This window comes from Eschrichtius robustus, chromosome 14 (assembly GCF_028021215.1).
Source record: "Eschrichtius robustus isolate mEscRob2 chromosome 14, mEscRob2.pri, whole genome shotgun sequence".
NCBI classification, from domain to species: Eukaryota; Metazoa; Chordata; class Mammalia; order Artiodactyla; family Eschrichtiidae; genus Eschrichtius; species Eschrichtius robustus.
Window position 1 is genome coordinate 83,224,546 of NC_090837.1, and position 20,189 is coordinate 83,244,734.

The 20,189-nt window shown below is 47.2% G+C and overlaps 1 protein-coding gene and 1 non-coding gene across 3 annotated transcripts in view; one reads left to right on the plus strand and one right to left on the minus strand.

Moving 5' to 3' along the window:
- NEDD4L (NEDD4 like E3 ubiquitin protein ligase) overlaps positions 1 to 20,189 on the plus strand; it is a 338,047-nt gene that overhangs the window by 62,027 nt on the left and 255,831 nt on the right. The gene's annotated exons all lie outside the window — the stretch shown is intronic.
- On the minus strand, positions 1,480 to 1,552 carry TRNAE-CUC (transfer RNA glutamic acid (anticodon CUC)). Its single transcript has one exon. It is a non-coding gene; the product is annotated as a tRNA-Glu (tRNA).

Genomic DNA, 20,189 nt, shown 5'->3' on the forward strand with positions numbered 1-20,189 from the left:
TACTTCTGGAATTTTCCATTTAATATTTTTGGAACTCGGTTGACTGCAGGTAACTGAAACAGCGAAAAGCCAAACAGCAGATGACGGGGGCAGTGGGAGGATGGGGGGTTCTGTAGTTACTGCACAGGATTTTGTGAGGATGGAATTTGGTAACAAACTACTCATAGCCCAATGCTCAGCCCATAGTAAGCACTCAGCAAAATATTCACCCTTTAAAAAATGTCCTTTCCTACCTTTCACCTCAGGACAATTTTTCTCAGTCCAGCAGATATAATATTTTACCTCCTGTTGGATCCCTTGGTACTTGGATGATCATTACCATATTCCCCTATTCCCCTTGTACTGTTTTAGTAAACTGCAGGTGATTTGAAGATAAGGACTAGGCGGGACTATCCTCTAATTGAGTGATTATTATGTTTTTCATCAAGAGATGACAATGTCAACCAATATTTATTAAAGTATATTTTAAAGACATGCTGTTTCAGGTACACAATTTCTAAGTGTTTCCCCACGGCCCCCTTTTTTTGGCGGGGCGGTGGGGGGGAGTGGAGAGGAGAGGAGAGAAGGGAGGTGGGAAAGATCCTGGAGAAGTAGAGAATTGATGAATAAACACTAACGTTTTAATAGAGGATGAAACACAGAAAGGAGTCCCACGTATTAGGATCTGGGATGAGAGTTGGGTGTTATTTTAATTTTGCCACTGTTATTTGAGCAAATTACTTAATCTTTTGAGGGCTTATTTTCCTTTGGGAAAAAAACAGAATTAGATGTGATGGATTTTAGATCCCTGCTGAACGAACGCTGTTTGGGAGTCTCTCTGTAGTTACTTTGCGCAAGGTTTTGTTTAATGTTACACATTTTCTATCTATATATTGTATCATTACATTTTTAATGCATTTTAAAGTTATACAAATAATATGTGAATGCATTCTTGAAAAATAACTGCACATAGACTGAAAAGTGAAAGTAAGCCTTTTTTTACGCATCAGCCCCTCCTACCCCCATATCTTACGTTGCCAGAGGTGGGCCACTGTTGACCAGTTTGATGTCAAGCCTTTGAGACCTTTTTATGTACATATCCATACACATGGCCTCTCTGTATTCTTGTAGTATTCCCTCTTCAAAATTCAACTAAGTGAATTATGAATTTGAGTGAAATTCCAACCAGTGTCTGCTTCTGCTTAGAACTTTACTAAAATTAGTGCCTGGGAGTTGCTTAAGTCTTGGGGCTGTGTCGCCCTCTAGTGGTGGCTGACTTTGGTGTAGAGCGGCCGTCCTGCTGTAGAGCTGGAGTGGAGGTGATGGCTATGTCCCAAAGAGCTGGGGACAGGCTTGGCTGTATTCAGTCACCAACACGTGAGCTCTGCAGTTGCCATCGCCTTTATACCTCCAGCTTGCCCTTCGTAAGAGGCTTAACATTTGTGGTAACTTCCCCCCACCCCCACCCCCGGCTGTGCTGCGTGTCTCGCGAGATCTTAGTTCCCTGACCAGGGATCGAACCTGGGCCCTCAGCAGTGAGAGCGCAGAGTCCTAACCACTGGACCACCAGGGAATTCCCTGTGGTGACGTTTCACATGAGGCGTGCAGAGGTATTGCTTATACCCAGCTGATTTATTCTCCACCAAACCAGTTTCAAAGGGGGGCCCACCCATTACAGTATGTGCACTGGCTACACCGTTCTTTCGCCTGTCCCCTTTTGGGTCCTGTCATCGGCAGAGTCCCCACGTCCTCTGCCTCCTGAATGTTCCCTGGCCTCTTCGCTCTTGTGAAAACCTGGCTGGCTGTCCCTGGAGGACACTGCTTCCCTTACAGTCTCCTCAAGGAGTAGTTTTTCCCTGTTGCCATTTCCAGCTAACCTGCCTTTCCCCCTGTTTTAAACCTCAGCTCCCGCTGAAATTTGTACCCTCATTTGTAGCTCCCCTTCCCCACCTCGTTCTGGCATCATCTCCTGATCACCTCCTCCTCTGATGACTTCCTTCTGGCCTCACAGTCTCCACCCACCATTGTCCGTCCATCCACCCGGCAACCTGGCCTCTCAATTCTTGACCTCCCCGACTCCAGTGACCTTTCTGCACCTCATTATTGACCCTCTTTAGATCTTGTTGTCTTGATTAACCTCCAGAATCTGGAATCGTGATTTAAGGCATTCGCCTCCCAGATCTCCATGCCAGTCCTTCCTACGTGAGACTCTCCCTTCAGAATTCAGGGTTCTGCGAGTCTATGGACCCCCATCTCCTTTTCACTGCCCGTCGCCACCGTGGTGCCCTGAGATGGCAGCCTAGACTTCATGGGTCCCTCCTGAGGACAGCCACAGCACTGGGATCCTCTTCTTCCTTTGGACTGCCCGATGAGACCCCCGCCAGCCCCAGTTAGACTCCCCACCCTGGTTAAGATCATTTTTCCAACTATTGCAAGACTGTGTCAACCGGACTCATCACATCTGTGACCACCCACCTCTGATGGGCATCTGTCTTACTCCACTTCTGGGGTAATTTCACCAGTTGCAAGAAAACTGTTTGACACCTTCTGATCGGTCATCAGTTCTCCCACATCTCCATCCTCCCCTTCTTAGCTGATGACTTTGCTTCTTGTTTCATTGAAAGAAGCCATGCAGTCAGTCTTTCTTACCACCAGCTGCGTCCTCTTCCGCTGCCTTGGCCCCTACGGGAGCTGAAGCACAGGCTGGTTCTTGTCTGAGGTCACTCCTCTCCCCGCAAGGAACCTTCTGGCGCCTTCTCAAGGATCTCTCTCCTGCAGCTCACTCTTTTTGCTCCTGGATCCTTCATTTCTTCTTTTCTTCTGGATTCTGCCAAACGGCCTGAAAACTAGGCCTTATAATGTTTCTCTTTGAAAATTTCCTTAAAAATTCTATGCTCCTCTCCAGCCATTGCCCTCTTGTGCTTCACTGGCTAGCAGGTACCCTTTTACCTAGATTTAACTCTCCACTGTCTACCTTCTTACCGTTTTTCAAGCTTGTAACTGTGTCTCTTTCTACTCCAATGACTAGGGTGACCAGTGGCTGCTACCTGGTTGGGACACCAGCCATTGGTGCCCACCTGCACCATCCTGGGTAAGCCTGCCCATGTGTGGTCTGCCCTTGTCTTCCTTAACCTTCAGTTGCATTTGAAACCCCTGGCTCTCCTCCTTGAAAGCCTTTCTGGTCCCTCGTGTTGTCCACTGGGTCTGTTCTTCCCTTGCCTCATGGGTCATTCCTTCTAAGCCTCCCTCTGGTTCCTCCTTTGCTTCCAGGTCTCCAAATCTTGCAGGCTCCGGGGGTCGGCCCCCATCCTCTTTTTTCCCTTATTCACTCTGTTCCCTGATGTTTCATCCAGGCCAAAGCTTTAAGCCCTCCCTGTAAGCTGATGAGTCTCAAATTGTATTGCCAGCCTGGACTCCTCCTTGCCTCTAACTCACACTTAGAGAGCCAACTTCCCATCTGACAGGTCCACTTGATGGCCCATGAGAACCTCAAATGTAACTTGGCCAAAGCAGAACTAATTCCTTTCCTTCTCAAGTCTGCCCCCACCCCCCAAAGTCTTGCCCACCATCTCTTACCCAGTTTTTCAGTTAAAAACCTAGTTTACCATCTTCCTTCATATTCCTCATCCAATGATAGTAATCACAAGGCACCTGTTGAGGGCTTACTACATACGTGCCAGGCACTGTTCTAAGCATTTGAAAAAGCATATCTTAAACTCTAGAGGAAGGCTGTTAGCATCCTGTTTTGCAGATGAGGACATTGACACAGAGAGGTTAAGTGGTCTCTCCATAGTCACAAATTTTCTAAGTGTTGGAATTAAGATTCGAGTCCAAGCAATGTGACTGTAAGCCTGGGCTCTTAACAAGAACCCAGCGAGAAGGGTGGCCAGCCTTGTCTCCAGCCGGGACTCCTACCTCCCTCCCCATCTTCCCCCACCTCCTGTCCAGAGTGATCCTCCAAAGTAGAAATGAGGTCGCGTTACTTCCCCATCAGACTTGGGTCCCAAAGCCCAGGCCTGGCTCTAAGTCCCTACGTGATCCGCCCGAGTCCCCAGCCCCGCCTCTCCTCTCTCTCTGCTCTGCTCTAGCCCTGCCCCGCCTCTCCCCTCTCTCTGCTCTGCTCTAGCACTGCCGAGAAAAGGTGCTGTGAGCCATGAGTGCAAGCCACGTGTGTACCCTTCCTTTTCTAGTAGTCCCATGACAAAGTAAACAACAGGTGACATGAATTTTAATGTTTTAGTTAACCCATTCTGTCAAAAAGATTATTTCAACGTGGAATCAATACTCACACAAAAAATGAATGAGATCTTTTAACATGCTTTTCTTTTTATACTGGGTGTTTGGAATGTGGTGGGTATGTCACCCTCGGAGCATGTCTCAATTTGGGCCAGCCCCGTTTCGGGGGCTCAGTAGCTTCTAGGGGCCACCCCCTTGCACAGGGCTCACCAGCCCTTCTGCCCGCAGGTCTCAGGAACTTGGCCTCTGCTGTTCCTTTTGCTCAGAACAGTCTTCCCCTAGATCTTCGTGACCTGCCTCCCTTTAGCCTGGGAAGGTCTGCTGCTTGGAGAAGCCTTCCCCGAAGACTGCAAGTTTTTCCCCTGAGTCATTCCGTCCTTTTCAGGTTTCTGTGTAGCATTTACCCAACCTGAAATTAGCTTACTTCCTTGTGGGCGCCTGTCTCCCTTCTCAGGAATCTTGGCCGCCTGAAGGTGCTCGCTCACCCCACCCAGCCCCTTAGCGTGCTTCCCACCCGCCCAGCCTGTCTGTCCTCCCTTCCCGTTGACTGTGAGTTTCTGTCCGTTTCCCTTCTGGTGTGTGTGAGACCTGGTGACTACTTTCGCTGCTCACATTTGTGACCTTTTTCTCTGTTCATGTCCTGATGCTGTTGTGCTTTTCTCTGGTAACACCATGTATTCTGGCATCTGCTGCCACTTCCTGGGAACTAGAGCTGCACCTGCCGATCAGGAGGCACTAGCCGTGTGAGGCTAGTCAAGATTAATTAAAGACAAATAAAAGTTAAAATTTAGGTCTTCAGTTGGTGTTCGCCACATTTCAGATGCTCAGTATCTGCCCGTGGCTGATAGCTACCATGTCGGACATTCCCGGCGTCATAGAAAGTTCTGCTGGGTGGTGCTGTTTTAATATTAACTGCAGTTATTTGATTGCGTGAAGGTTCAAGATACTGATACCTTTCCCATCGTAGTTCATTTATTCAACATCCCTGGTTGTGGTTCGTTGTAAGATTCTTCTTATCCCAGGAAACTTAATGGGGTAAAGAACCCGAACTCTGAAATGGTTTCTATGGGGGGTGGATGGGAATTTATATGTCCAGCTGCCTCTGAGTAAATAATACTGACAAGGGTCTGGACAACTTGAGTCCAAAATGATAGATTCCATTTTGAGTCCAAAAAAATGGTAGATGCCATAATATAAATGACAGCTTGTAACCTCAGCCATGTTGCCTTTTCCTCCTTCACCAGATCCCCCCTTTTTTTGTTGTTCTGTCATCTTACCGCTTGACCGGAGACCTGATCTGGCCTTTCCAGGTTTGCAGGCAGGTGTGGCTCAATAGCACTTGCTGTTACCATTGTATAATGTTGGGATTCAGTGAATTAAAAACCTTCTCTGCTTAACGCGCTGTGGTTGAACAGCCCATTGAGATGCCTGGAGCGTAAAATGCAGTCTCTCTCGTGGCTGTTGAGGGCAGTGATGCCTTTGTTTTTCCTGGCTGAGTTTGGCCTTTGGATTACTGGGCACACACTCTCACCGTACTCGGTTAATGATTTCCCACCTACAGTAACCCGCTCGGCTGCGTGCGCCCACTACAGTGCGGTTAGTTCCAAGCTATGAAGCGCCTGTCATGCATGTAGAAGATTTCTCTTATTAAAAGAGGGTGTTTGGCAGGGGGTAAGATTTTCTGGCATGTGTTTTCAAAATAGTAAAAAAACAAAACAAAACAAAAAAACCCAGATTACAAGTGAGAGATTAAAAAAAAAAAAAGAGCCTTGTGCTTTTATCGCCTTGTTGAACATGTATTCGTGGCTGCTGGCTCAGCTCAGGTTGCTGATGGAGAGTGTCCTGAGAAAGTTGTCTAGACAGTTGTTGTGCCTCATTGCACAGAGTCTAACCGGGAAGTTCACGACCAGCCTTGGCTGCCACTCCTCGGCCTTCTTGGGCCTTGTCCGTGTTCAGTTATCAACAGTGAGGGGAAACGGGACAGTTGATTCAGGAGGAGTAACAAAGTCCTCCACATTTGGCCTCCATATGTGTACATATTGCCCTGGAATTTGAGTATAACTCTGTGCATCATGTCCTGGGATCAGATAAAAGAATGGAAACACGTAGTGCATCCAGCTCATCCTTTTACTTGGTCATTGTCTGCCCCGCCATTCTAGAAGCTTCTCCACTAAAACAGAGGACCCAACTAGGTTTCCACTTTCTCTTTTGGGCCCATCTCAGTTGGAGGAATTAAGTGTTAGGGTCTTAAATCTCTTGCAGCTGCAGGGAGAGTGGATCCACAGATGATTTCATTAAGCTCTATAAGTATGTGTTCTTCATAGAGCTCTTGAAAGATGCATCACAGACAAACCCAAACGTGGATCCTGTGATCCCAACTGTCCGGGATTCATTTCCTGCGTCCGTGACCTCATTGTGACTTGCTTGGCCCTGTTAGCAGAACTGCTGATGGCAGAGCAGTGGCCTGATGCTTTTCACCAGGTCGTGCTCTTTGAACTTTTGTTTCGTATTATTTCACGTACAGTTGCTTCTTGGACTCTTGTGTTGAGGTGCACGTGGAGAGTTCTGAGAAGAGCAACTTACAATTTTGAACCAGTTTCTCAACAAATTTGATTATTATCATTTGAGACATGTTCTTGTATAAATATATTCTGAAAAGGTAGGAGAAAACATCCACTTTCTATTCTAAGTCAAGCCCCCCTGCCTTCTTTCTGCCAGCAGAACCTGCGTCGGCTCTGCGTCCTTGTCTGGCTTCCTTTCCTCATTTCTGGAGCAGAGGAATTAAGCCTCAGGGACCCTAAAAGCTCCAGGTTAACCGGAGGAAATGGAAACCACAGAGTCAGGGCTGATTAGACAAGTCTTCTAAGTTCTGTTCTCCCTTCGCTAGGGTTAGGGTAAGGGTTAGCTAACCCTAGGCGTTCTAAAGCCTTTTAGCCTTATCCCGACTCTCACCACTTAAAGTATATGTTTTTTTTTGCCACCCACTGGAAAGGGGATTAGGAGAGGAAGACCTATGGAACTTCCTTAGGATGAGTTAAATGTGAGGCAGCCACATGGGGACGGGTCCAAGGGATGTTGTATTTAAACAATTAGGTTATTTTGCAGATATGAATTAACTCTCACATACAGTACTGCCATGGAGCCAGCGTTTTCCTGTTTGGTTGCTGCATAACAAAGGGCACTTGAATAATTTAGGGTCTTTACTTTTGAACCCTCAACAGTCAGGTTGGGCAGTGGTTAGGTTATGTTACCGAAGGTGGGGTCCGGCAGCTTGCAGCTCAAAAGTCAATAAAGAGGCACGGTTGGTGGAAAGGAATGTTTGCTTTATTTGGGATGCTGGCAGCGGGGGGTCGGGGTGGGGAGAGGAGGGTGGACTCCTGTCCAAAGGCCTCCTCCCCCCACCCCACCCCCCAATCAGTGGGCAAGAGCTTATATAGATGGAGGGAGGGTGCTACAGGCAGAAACAGCACAGTCGGCTCTGGCAGTCATCTTGATATTGGTCATGCATTGGTCTGACCAGCGCCATCTTGATTGTTTTAAGTACAGTTAATCTTCAGTTCCAGGGTCAGTTTGTTCCCATTCCTTTGAGGCCAGTTCTCGGAATTGTGGCAGCTTATGTCATGGCAACAGTCTGGTCATCAGTCATCATGTAGTTAACTTCTTCCACCTAGTGGGCGTTTCAGTATCTACAAGGTAGCTCACAGGATACGGCTCAGAATATTATCTGTAGCCCTTGAGAAGGAACTAAAGGTCCTTTGCTACGCTTAAGGACTAAACTATTATTATTTAGTCTTGTCGGACTATTTCCCTTTGTTTCTGTATTTTCTCACTTCTCTGATTAAACTTATTCTTTGGCTAAAGTTTTTGTATAGACAGAAGGCTGGTAAGGACATTGGAGGGGGTGGGGCAAGGGAGGGGGCATAAGGACCCTAGCGTCCTGCTCTGTTTCAGTTACCCTGTTCCAGAATGCTCTTAGCAAGTTAATTAATCTACTGTATATTCCCCAGTTTCCTCATCCATAAGGTGGCATAATCCTATGACTTATCGAGTCATGAAATTTAAGGAGTTAATAAATATATGGTGCTTGGCATACGGCCAGTCCTCAAGCTGATGCCCGGTGCCTTTCTGAGTGTCGAGAACTGTGAGCTGTGGGTATTATTCTCTGGTTTGGGGGGTTTGTTTTGATTTGATTTGTTTCATGAAGGTGATGAGAGTATCTGTGATTTACTTTTGATTAAAAGCTTTTTGTTTGTGGACAATGTCAAAGTTACAAGGCAGTCTGTGAAAAGTGATTCTAATATATGTGGTAGGTAGAGGTTTGAGATCCTTAATGTATCAAGAGATCAGACAAATTGAGCAGGCACTCATTCAACTCAAATAGCGAAATGTTGGTTAACTCCTATTTAGGAGGTTAATACTTTATTAGTGGGCTTAAAAACCATCGTGCGTATCCCAAAACCAGGTGGAAGGGCCTCTTTCTCCACAGATTTCAGTTATTCATGGTGCTAAGTGGCTTTGTCTTCTTGTATGCCTGGCACGTGGTACTCAGTAAACGTCTGTCGAATGAAGTATGGAAAGAACACGAGTGACAGTTGAGAGTTGGGTGTCTTTTCTGATTTATTTGGGAGATCCTGGGGTTTTGACCCCAATAGAATTCTTATGGTTTTATATGCTTAAATGTTACTGTTTATTTAATGCTTTGAAGCTTTGAGCAAAGGGTTAATTAGGAGAATGAGCTCCTGAAGTTTCTAGGCCAACTGTTTTCACTTCTCTAGCATTTGCAGAGCTGCAGGGTTTACAAAGGGTTTTCCGCAGTCCCACCTTCTTAGCCCCTGGGGTGGATGTCACGTCCCTTTTATAGATGAGGTCAGAGCTTGAGGAATGTAAAGAAACTTGTTCACAGCTGATGTGCCAGGACTTGAACGCAAATCTTTTTACTTTGGATCACATGCTCTTAGCATTAATGAGTGTGTGTGTGTGTGTGTGTGTGTGTGTATACATACGTGGGAAAAAGTATATGTATTTAAATAAGGAGCTAAACTCCTAAATTGCAAATTGATTTTTTTCTTAATATGCTAATGTTCATAATGAAGCAAAGGTATCATTTCCCTTTCATGTACACTAGACTGCCTTATCTGTGTTTCACCATGAAGATGGAAAAGCCAGTGTATTAAACACATTTTTGACCGGAGATGTATTAGGCCACAGGCGTTAGTTTCTGCAAAAATCCCCCCAGTCGGTAATGTGTTAGGCGTGCCCTCTGTGCTTGTCCATGTCCTAATCGCTTTATGAGTAGAGTATGAGCTCATTTAATCCTCATAACGAGTCTCGGAGAGAGGTATTAATTTTTATCTCCCTTTTGGGTATGAGGTTGTGAGGTAGAGAGAATTGAGCTTCATATTCTTAATTCTGCTGTCATTTGTCACCCAAATCAAGCGAAGGAATTCCACTTCCTAAGTGAAATCTCAGGATTACCTTTTTTTTTTTTTTCTTCCTTTCAGAACTAGGGTTGCTGTGATGGTAGTGTGCCCTTTGTATCCTCAATTCAAGGGTTTCACATTTTATTGGGATTGCCTGCTTCTGCATTTATGTTTCCTCGAAGGCAGTGACGGGCCTTCTTATTTGTCTAGTACCAGCCTCCGCTGTGACGCTCATCCAGAGTAAAAGCCCATTGCAGTGCAGTGAATGAGCACGTGAAAGAAGGCAGGAGTGAACGTTGAGGAAAGGAATGATGATTTGGCAAACGTTCCCAGCATCTTGAGATCTGCAGTGACTCTGGCCTTATGCTGTAGTGTAATGACATCTCTCTTATTCAGGGAATGCGCTTTCTAAACTGCAGTCTGTCGTGAGCATGAGTGTGTACATCTCCTCTTGGAGACAGGGCAAAGCTGTGTTATTGGTGCCTTCTTTTTTGGTTTGCTCTTCTGATTGTAAATTCCCATTGAGATGGAGGCCATCTGACCTTGAACTGAGAGATAAAAATCAGACTGTGAAATTACAAGTTGTGATCTCAGGCATTCTGCAAAAACTAACCTTTGGCATACTTGGCTGCAGCCAACCTCTTTCTAGTAAATTCCCCACTGGTTCTTGGCTTTTCTTGTGGAATTAACACATTGACAAAGTTTTCTTCATTGGTATTCCTGGTGCGTGGGCTCAAATATCCTTCACCCCTTGATTTGTGGGATCGTTTTGTTTTGTCTTTGATGAGAGTTTTAATGAGAGAGAAGCCAGAAGCCACGCCGGGTATGGGAAGAACGGAAGCCTGTCTCTGGCAGGGAGACCCCAGGTTATTCAAACGGTCGTTGCCTGGGTTTCCTGAAGAAGTCACCGGATTTTCATTTTGCTCATTGATGTAAATACCCCTGGAGTGATTGGCCGGGAAGCTAGATGCCTGCTCCCCCTGGTGGCTGAATATAGTAGTTCCTGCATCCACTAGGGAAGCAAAGGGAGATTATAAGTGTAAACTCAGAAATTTTTGTGTGTTAGGGGTAAACCAAGGAGATAATGAAGATAATAGCTCATTTGCTGAGGGTGTTTCCTGTGTTTTTATTGTGGTTGTTAGTAACAATTTTGGCTCTCCATGGGAAGCCGTTTCCTAACTTAATCAGTTGGCAAAGAAAGTGCTTCAGGGATGATTGTTCTCCACAAGCAGGGAAAGTGGGGTTTCAAGTTAAGAGCCGAGCCCGAGTGGAGATGGTCTCCTTCTAAGTTACTGATAAAGTGGTTTTAATGACAAATGGTCTGCTTTCTTGGGGGCTGGTGTGGACCCTTGTTTATTTACTAAGTGCCCTCCCTTCCCAAAGTTCAAGCTGGGCTGGCGGTGAGGCAAGGATGACACAAAGAGGTCAGAGTCGGGAAATGGGAGGAGGACAAAGGGGTGGGAACCTTGGGGCTCCTGACTGGGGTTACAGGGGTCTTTCAGGGAGGGAGACTTTGAGTCTGGTTTGAAGTAGTGAGGGAAGGGTTTATGGAGTAGGAGGGGTTTGGGTAAACTCCTCAGGTTTAAGGTAGATGGAAAGCAGAGGATCGAAGGCATTCCAGAAGGACCCAGAGAAGCCCAGGGAATTGGGCATTGAGATGTTGAGGACGTGAGGAGAGGCTGTTCCAGACCCAGCACTGGTCTAGTACTTTCCTGCAGGCAAGTTTTTCTGTTTCATCAACTGCCTTGAAATGTACAACCCCAAGCTGAACATGTTAACCCCCAAGCAGACCAGCTAGTGCTGTGTGCACTGGCTGATGGGTTTTGCCACTAAAATGGAATCATAGTCTGATTTTACTAATTCACAGAGAGGAAAAAAAAAAAGTAAAGAAATGGAGGAGATTTTTTTAAAATTTAAAGAATTTCTCCCACATTGTTTTTCTTAAACATTTGGTCCCCGCGACTGTGTATTTATGTTGAAATCAAGGTTAGAATGATGTCTGATCTGGCAAAAACATAATTATTTTAAGTGGAAGCAATATTTAGTGGCTTTCACAAAGCAGAGAGAAGAATTCGCTTTCTTCGACCCGCACACCTCTGTCCCTGCCACATGTTGGTGAGGTCGGTTTTCTGTGTTTACCTTGTGATGAATCTGGAAATGCTCTTGACATGCGTCCTGGGTAGTACACAAGGATTACTTTCCCTGCACAGCTTTCCTTTTCCTGTCTTATATCTTGTTTGCTTCAACATTCCCCAGCTCTTTTCCAGCTGGGTAAATCCCACACGCATTAGGTGGTCTGTCTTGTCTGCCTGTGTTCGTGAAAAGTCTTTCCCAGAGCCCTCTGTAGCAGGGTCTCCGTTGGATGGCTCTTTTCTCTCTCTTGGCTTCTGGTATTTTCTAGTTCAGTGGTGCTAGTTTCCTTTGTTCTCATCTATTTTAATTTTATTTCAGTAAATAAGTAGGATCACTAAGTTGATTTCATAACCGTGGGTTGTGTGAAATCACAGGGGAAATAAACAGCGGGCGGGTGTCACCCCCAGCAGTGTTGCCATCGTGGTATTGGTGACAGGTGCTTGGTGCTCCGGGGGCAGAGCAGGGTGCTAGGGCCTGTGCTGGGTGGCGTGGGGGGAAGGTGCTCAAAGCTGAGGGCTCAGCATGTGCCCACCTGATGCTGTGATACTTAACCCGGCTTGAGAAACAAGCCATTTTCCTTAGTTTGTGGATAAATTAGTAGAATGTGGGAAATAAGCACTTTCACCCTATCCCTTCTCCCTCCTCGGCTGAGGGACCGGACTGGGCACCCTGTGGCTGACAGCAGGACGGCAGAGTCCCCGGAGCACCTCGCTGGCTCGTTTCACAGGGGCCGAGAGTCACCGTGGCCCAGTGTCTGCTGGTTCTCTGGCCGTTCTTCTGAGCCTGGGTGCTCTGCCTTCCGACAGCCTAATGGAGCCCTTAAAGCTGACATGCTCCCTACTTACTACATTCACTTAGTACACTTGGCCGGTTTACAATGTAAATTCGGCTCCCGTTATTCTGTTTGAAAGACGGGAGGTCGTGTTTTGTAGTGTTTTGTAGTCCTTGTATGATTGCTGCAGATTTCCTAGGGCTGAGCTGGGAGGAGAGGATGATAAGATTCCTCATTGTCTCCCCCGCTCTGAACAGCGGACCCTCAATTACATTCCTCTCAGTACCCTTGGCTGTTTATCTTGGGGGTAGAATCCTTCATGAACGGAAACTTTGTCTGGATGACATGGGGAGAATGGGGCTGATATATTCAGAGGATAATCCATTCTATCAATTTTATAATCAGAAAAGTATGTTTAAACCAATGCATGTTTGTTTTTAAAAAATCAAATACAAAAAAAAAAAAAAAAAGCCCCAACAAAGTAGAAAGTGAAAAACCCCCTCTATCTGGTGGTTGTTAGGAACAGATTAAGGGTCAAGGGTGTCTTTCGTCTGTGTTGCTTGATAATAAATAAAGTCACTCTGCTTTCTGGTCGAGCCGTATAGATCTGGCTGATTGGAGATGCGTCGGGAGAGCTCAGCTTCGGAACAGCTGTGTTCATACATCTGCTTCCTTGCTAACCTCCAGAAGGGGGGAGCCTATGACACGACTGTAGAGCTCCCCCAGCCCCCAAGGGTAGGGTGTGGCCGAGGCAGAGTGTCAGGTGGGAGGCATGGAGAGGGCTGAGGCCGGCGAGGTAAAGGTCAGGGTTTGTACATCGTTAGGGCCCCTGGAGTTGGAGAGTTTTCTGGAGGGTGTCGACATCAGATTTATATTTTGGTTCCGTCGCCCTGGTTCAGCCTTTATTGTACCGGAAGAGGGCAAGGGCAGACAGAGGCTGGGACACGAGATAGGAGCTGTCCAGGTCAGCCAGGTGAGAGATGTTGGTGGCTTGGATAGGGTTGGAGCACCCAGAATGTGGATGGGGCGATGAGGTACCCACACCTGGTCTCAGGCGGCTTCCCTCTGGTTAAGAACATAGTGCCCAGCCTGCAGTCCTACTGCAGATTATGCACATGAAGTGTGAAGGGTGAAAATTCAGTTGCAAAGGTCAAGGAACCTCTCAAGTTGGGGTTGATGAATTTTTTTGCTTGATTAGAATCAAAATTCCCAAAGCTTATAAAAGCCCACTGTTTGGGACTTCCCTGGTGGCGCAGTGGTTAAGAATCCACCTGCCAGTGCAGGGGACACGGGTTCGAGCCCTGGTCTGGGAGGATCCCACATGCCGTGGAGCAACTAAGCCCGTGTGCCACAACTACTGAGCCTGCGCTCTAGAGCCCGTGAGCCACAACTACTGAGCCCGCAAGCCACAACTACTGAAGCCCGCGCACCTAGAGCCCATGCTCTGCAACGAGAGAAGCCACCGCAACGAGAAGCCCGCGCACCGTGACGAAGAGTAGCCCGCGCTCGCCGCAACTAGAGAATGCCTGCTTGTAGCAACGAAATAAATATATAAATAAATAAATTTATTTTTTTTAAAAGCCCACTGTTTGCCCCACAAAGGACCAGGAGCACGAGGAAATACATTTTGTTCCCTCGTCATATGACAAAAATGCAGATTGGTGCCGTGTGCTGTAAAATGTCCAATCAGATTGGTTCCTCTGTAATCAATGGACTCTTTTGTCCATTTCTGAGCACAGGATTCCTTTCCCCTTCAGTGGTGTATTTGAAGTGTTATTTTCTCAGAGGAGGAATGCCTCCCTCGTGTAATCCATCCATTCCCCCCTTTGCAGCAAAGTTCTGATGAATGAATCCTTTGTGCAGCCCTCAGTCACCCGCAGGTCTCCACTGGAGATAAAACAGGTGCCATTGCCTTTGCTCGGAGTCGTCAGTTATTTTGCCGAGATTATTGGAGGCCTGAGAGGAAGTGTTCAGGATTTCATTCTGCTACAGACGACTATCACTTGGCGGTCCATGATTCTGATGAGAGTGCCATGGGGAAGAGCGTGGGTTTAGTGGGCAGAGAGACCTGGGTTTGATTGAGGCCCGGCTCCTCCACCATGAGCCATCCTTAGGCTTGTAGGCACCCCGCTCCAGGCCTCAGTTTCATCCTCTGTAGGAGGAAGACAGTAACGCTTTCCTCATGGGCTGGTTGGGAAGATGGTCTTGGCCAGGTGTATCACATCTCTGGCCTCCAACAAAGGGCCGATGCTTTGGCTGGTGTTGATCAGCATGAGTGGTCACCCGCAGATTAGGGATTAACAGGGCCGTTACCTTACAGGGGACTTTGCAGTGTGTTCTAAAAGCACCTTTTATTGTCTCTCAACCGTGAGGCTAGGAGAGAAAGCAATACGAATTATACAGGTTAGAGAAAATACGAACTCTTGCACAGTATTGTCACAGAGAGACGAGTATGGTTTTGGGGAGAGGATGAAATGAGTAATCCTGAATTAGAGAAAATAAACCTCCTCTGCAGCATCAGGGGTGAGGTGGAAATGAGGCAGTAGATTGACCTTCTCTCGGAAAGAATCTGGCTAAAGTCTTTTTTTTTTTTTTTTTTTAAACCTTTAAGTGCTAGATCATTTGGCGATGGTTTACTCAGGTTTCCTGATTGTATGTACAAATTATTGAAATTCATATGATGAAATCCTGTTTTTCCCTCTAGACTAGTGTTATGAATGTGTGTCATGTGAGTAGTGTTATGAATACATCCATGTGTTTGTATATGTATATATCACTTAGATTGAGGGTAGCTAATATGAATATTGGAAAAATTTCCATCGCTTGTCCCCAATTTCCAAATTAAAAACGTGAAATAATCCTAGAACCCATGCCTGTGGTTAGAAAACCTGGCTGGCTGCTGTCTGATGAAACTTGCAGGGGCTGTGAAAACCAGTGCAGCCCTGTTTTGTGAAAGCAAGTGTGAGGCTATGGTCGTGGCAGATTTCAGCTAAATGTCATGCTGGCAGGCAGGCACGTGGTTTATCTTTTCCCCCTACCAAAATTTCTCATTGAATTTGAATCAACCGCTTTAAAATTTGATTCTAATGTAATGTCTGTGATTCTATTCGGTTTTCAGAAGGAATAATCTTGTGTCCTCCGATGGGCGTGTTTAGGGAGCTGATATCGACCGTTTCCTGTGACTTGTTATAGCCTAACAGATGGGCTCCAATGTAGTAACCTACCTTTAGAGGATGTCTGAATGGCAGAGTTTGAAACTCAAGCTATAAAAAAGGGAGTTTTGGGAACCTTAACCTTGTACTCTGTTTTGTAGTGACAAATGTACTGAATGTATTTCTCATTACTGGCTCAACCAAGTCTGTGTGTTGAGGAAAAGATCTTTCCACTTACCGTTTTAATGCCAGATATTTAAGGAACATTGAGGCCCAGATAATGAGGTCTCTTGAAATGAGAATTTAATTTCACATCTCCTTGAAAAGGAGCTTGAAAGGGAAGCTTGAAAGTGACAAGCCTCACCTTTCCTTATTTTTCTAATTGTTTCTAACTCCATTTAAGAGGACCCTCTAGCTCAGGTGTTGATTGACTATCAAGCCACCAGTATGTGGATACCGGCAGAGTCTTTAGAAATGGAGGTTGGGAGAGGGGAGACCAGACTACCCGATTAGGGCAGAGATGTAAAGCGGGGAAGTACCTAGTTAGTGCTCAGGAGACCTGGCTCCTGGTTCTGAGTTGGAAATGACATATATTGCTATCCTCCTGTGTGCTAGGCACTGTCCTAGCTACTTTGTGTCATACCATCCCTCCTAGCAACCTTTCCAGATAAAGGAGTCTACCTCTGTCCACTGATAGGGAAATTGAGGCTTAATCGTGCCCGAGGTTAAGGAGCTGAAAAGTACCCCTCCTCTCTTGACCTTACAAGACTTGACTCAAGCTCATGAGAGATCACAGCTGCCCCTTCTCTCCAAAGCGTTGGGCTATATCATCAGTAGTATCTCTTGAGCTAGAAATTTCCGTAGTTTTCATAATTATTCTTGAAAAAGGGCAGTTTACTTCCATATTTCTTCCTTATTGGCAGTGACGACAGCTGGCTCTGGAACAGGCTCTAAGGGTCTCTGGGTTACGGTATTTTACAGACCCAATGCCGGGAATGATGCGGTGCTGTTTGAAAGTCATACGGTAAAGCTAACCAGAGAGGAGGGGCAGAAGTTCAGCGGCATATTTATGCTCCAGGGCAGTGGTCCCCAACCTTTTTGGCACTAGGGACCGGTTTCGTGGAAGATGATTTTTCCATGGGGCGGGGGGGGCGGTGTGGTTCAGGCGGTAATGCGAGCGATGGGGAGCGGCAGAGGAAGCTTTGCTCGCCCGCCGCTCACCTCCTGCTGTGCGGCCCGGTTCCTAACAGGCCTTGGACTGCTACCGGTCCACGGCCCAGGGGTTGGGAACCCCTGCTCTAGGGACTCCGATGGGCTAGGCCGGCCTGTGTTCTGCATTCACGTCCTCAGAGGCTGTGACGGACGAAGGCATCATCGAGGAGGAGAATCACTCCTTCCTGCCACTGGTCCTTACAAAGGAGTCACCGCGGTGGGCTGTGGGACAGGCAAGCCAAAGGACTTCCACAGCTGTCCAAGGACGGGAGGAGAGAGGGCCCGAGGGCCCAGCTCTAGGGTTTTACAGATACCGGTCCTAGTAGTGTGAGGCTTTGTGCTGTCTCCACTTAGGTAAGAAGGGAATTAGTTAACATTGTCTAGAATTGGCCTTCTCCCTGTGGTCGGATAGTAGGCACCTAAAAGAGTACTTGAGGTGTTAGTAAGTGACAGCTTTCCATTTAGAAATATACCAGGTGCTTCAGTAGGTTGTTTTTTGCTGTCGGAATTGTATCTGGGATGGATCTCTTTTGATTTTATTTTTTGGGGGGGCCAGAACAGAGAATATTCTGCCCTAAACATCATTTCATGACCGTATATTAAGAGCAGCATCTTTTTTATTTCCCAATTTATTCTTCAGCTCCTCTTACTGATCTCTTTGAAGCATCATGGAGTTCGGAGAGGCCGCTAATTTGTCGATTTTAAAATTATTTATTGGCTTTTCTGATTATAAAAGTATATATTCACTGAAAAAAAATGTTTAAAACCATAGGAAAGGATAAAAAATAAATAAAAATGACCCACCATCTCACTAGACTGAGGTAAGAGCAATCACTCTTGTAGCATCTGGACCTCGTTCTCTGCAGATCAGCATCTTGGTTGGGAGACAGGTGCTCTGAGGGCAGAGCTGAGCCCATCGTGGTGGTGCTGTGTCCTTGGCACCTGGCGGAGGCCCTGGTGCATGGCAGGAGCTCGGTAATTACGTGTTGAGTCGTATGTGCAATGCTGTCAGTCAGGGTCCAACAGAGGGGACCTCACCCTGGGAACTGCCCACACAGGTGGAGGCTGAAAGAACAAAAGCGCTCACCCGGCGATAACCCAGAGATAATATCTGCAGGAAACGGGGCTCACCCCTGGGGGCTGGGGGAACCCAGAGAAGAACTGGGGTCGCCTGAACCAGGGGCCGTGGCAGACCCAGCAGGGATGGTGCTGAGCCCCTGTGGAGGGGATGTTGTCCAGCTGTGGTGAAAGCTCCGTGGGGTGGGGTCTGGTGGGGACGCTGAAGGACTGGGGCTGGGAGAAGCTGGGGTCGACTGGTAATACCAGGGCGACACTGACCAAGACAGGAAGGAAGTCTGTCCCTCTCCTCCCAGCAGGAAGTTGGCCAGAAAGGGAGCCAGGAAATGTAGTTCATAGGATGCTGGTCCCAGCAGCCCAGGGCAGAGAAGGGAAAGGTTGGGTTTGGAGTTGAGAAGACAGTAAACAACCAGCACTGTCTGTCATTTTAAAGAAGTAGATCTGGAATCCAACTGTGCTCTGTTCTAATGTAATTTACATTTTTTACTGCGAATAATACATCATGGGCATCTTTCTGTATCAATAGATACAGCTCTACATCCTCTTTCTCTGTGGCACAGATTCTGGAGTCAGGTTCCAGCTGAACTACTCATTAAATGTATGACTGGCCAGCTTATTTAATGATTTAGGCAACATTTCCCTCATTTGTAAAGTCTACCGAGTTGTGAGGATTTAATGAGATTATGTCAAAATACTAGCGCTTTACCCTGGCTGTGACAGTACCTGATGATGAGGGTGAGGATGACGGTAACAATAATGAGAGTTATTCGGTTCAGTCAGTCCCAGATGATGCGTAATGAATTATTTGTGGTGTTTTTGCCTTCATGAATATCCGTGGAAATACATCTGTGCCCAATTGTCTGGGTCTTTCTGCAAAAAGTGGACTGTTCTCATCGAAGTCTGTGCTGTTCGAGGTTGGGCTGTTCATATACTTTAGCAAGTGGCTTTCTAGAAATCTTACATCAGTTTTTAATCCCCCTCCTATCAGTACCTGTGTCCCCAGCACTCTCACCAGTCTCGGTGTGGTTTTTCTTTTTGCTCTTTGTCCATCTGCTGGGTTGAAACCATATACTCTTGTTTTTTATTTGCATTCTTTTGATGATTGATGAGTGTGAAGGTTTTTCCCAGACTCAGGTGGCAACAGTTCTGCTTTGTGATCAAGCACCTGAGGCCCGGACTGCTCGCTGGCTGGTCCACCAAGATCAATTTCCTCACACTCTCAGCGTCGTTTTTCTCTCTGGAAAACAGGATTGTGGGAGTAGTGCCCATCTCACCCACCAGGGGTTATGGTGAGGACTAAGAGAATGTACGAAAGTGTTGAGTCAGTGCCAGACTTTTGGTAGTTCACCTTCTAGTTTCCTGTTGAGTTAACCTCAGCTCCCACCCCACTGTTGGTCTGTTGATCTCAGAAAGGTGAGGTGGAGAGACCTGAAGGTTGAGGAGGGGACCCTGGGGTTAGGGTTTTCAGAGACAGAGCATTCCTGAGTAGGGGTGCAGTCCGGCATGGCCATGGGTGGCTGAGGTAGAATGTGGGTGGGGATGCTTGGGGTTCACGAGGCCATTTGGGAACGGAGGGCGTCCGTGGGCCCGGACCCTGACGTCTTGCAGGATCATGGAGGATTTGAGCCAGGGAAGAAGGTGGTGACCCAAGTTCCAGGGTCACCTTTGAAGAGGGGAGGGGGATACAGGGACGTTGGGTGACTGGCCAGGTGGGCTGTGGACAGTATGGCAAGGAGGGCTCTTCATGACAAGTGGAAGAACCAGGGGTATGGAGGCTGGGGTGGAAAGTTCCAGCGTAGGACTGAGTCCTGGCCTCCCTGGGCCTGTCCTCTGTGCTGAGCCCGCTTCAGGTGTGACAAGGACGTGGTGGGAGCACTTTGGAAAAGGATGCAGGCGAAGGGGGTCCCCGTGGGCCTGCTGCAGAGGTGGGGGAAGGGCGAGCAGTTGGTGCAGGGATGCGGTAGCCACATGGGGCCCCGCCCTTCTGACTGGGTGACACCCTGTGCCTGGTGTAATGCGCTCGAAATTTCGCCGTCTTGAAAGTTTCGGACGAAGGGCCCACATTTCCATCTTCCACTGGACCCCACAGATTGTGTAAGCGTCCACAAAGATGTGTGGAGCGGGTCGGGGGTGGGGGGGAGAGTTGACCAAGTGGGCGTGGTCGGAGGCTGGGGTTCACTGTCTCAGGATCCAGGTGGAGCCCGTGTG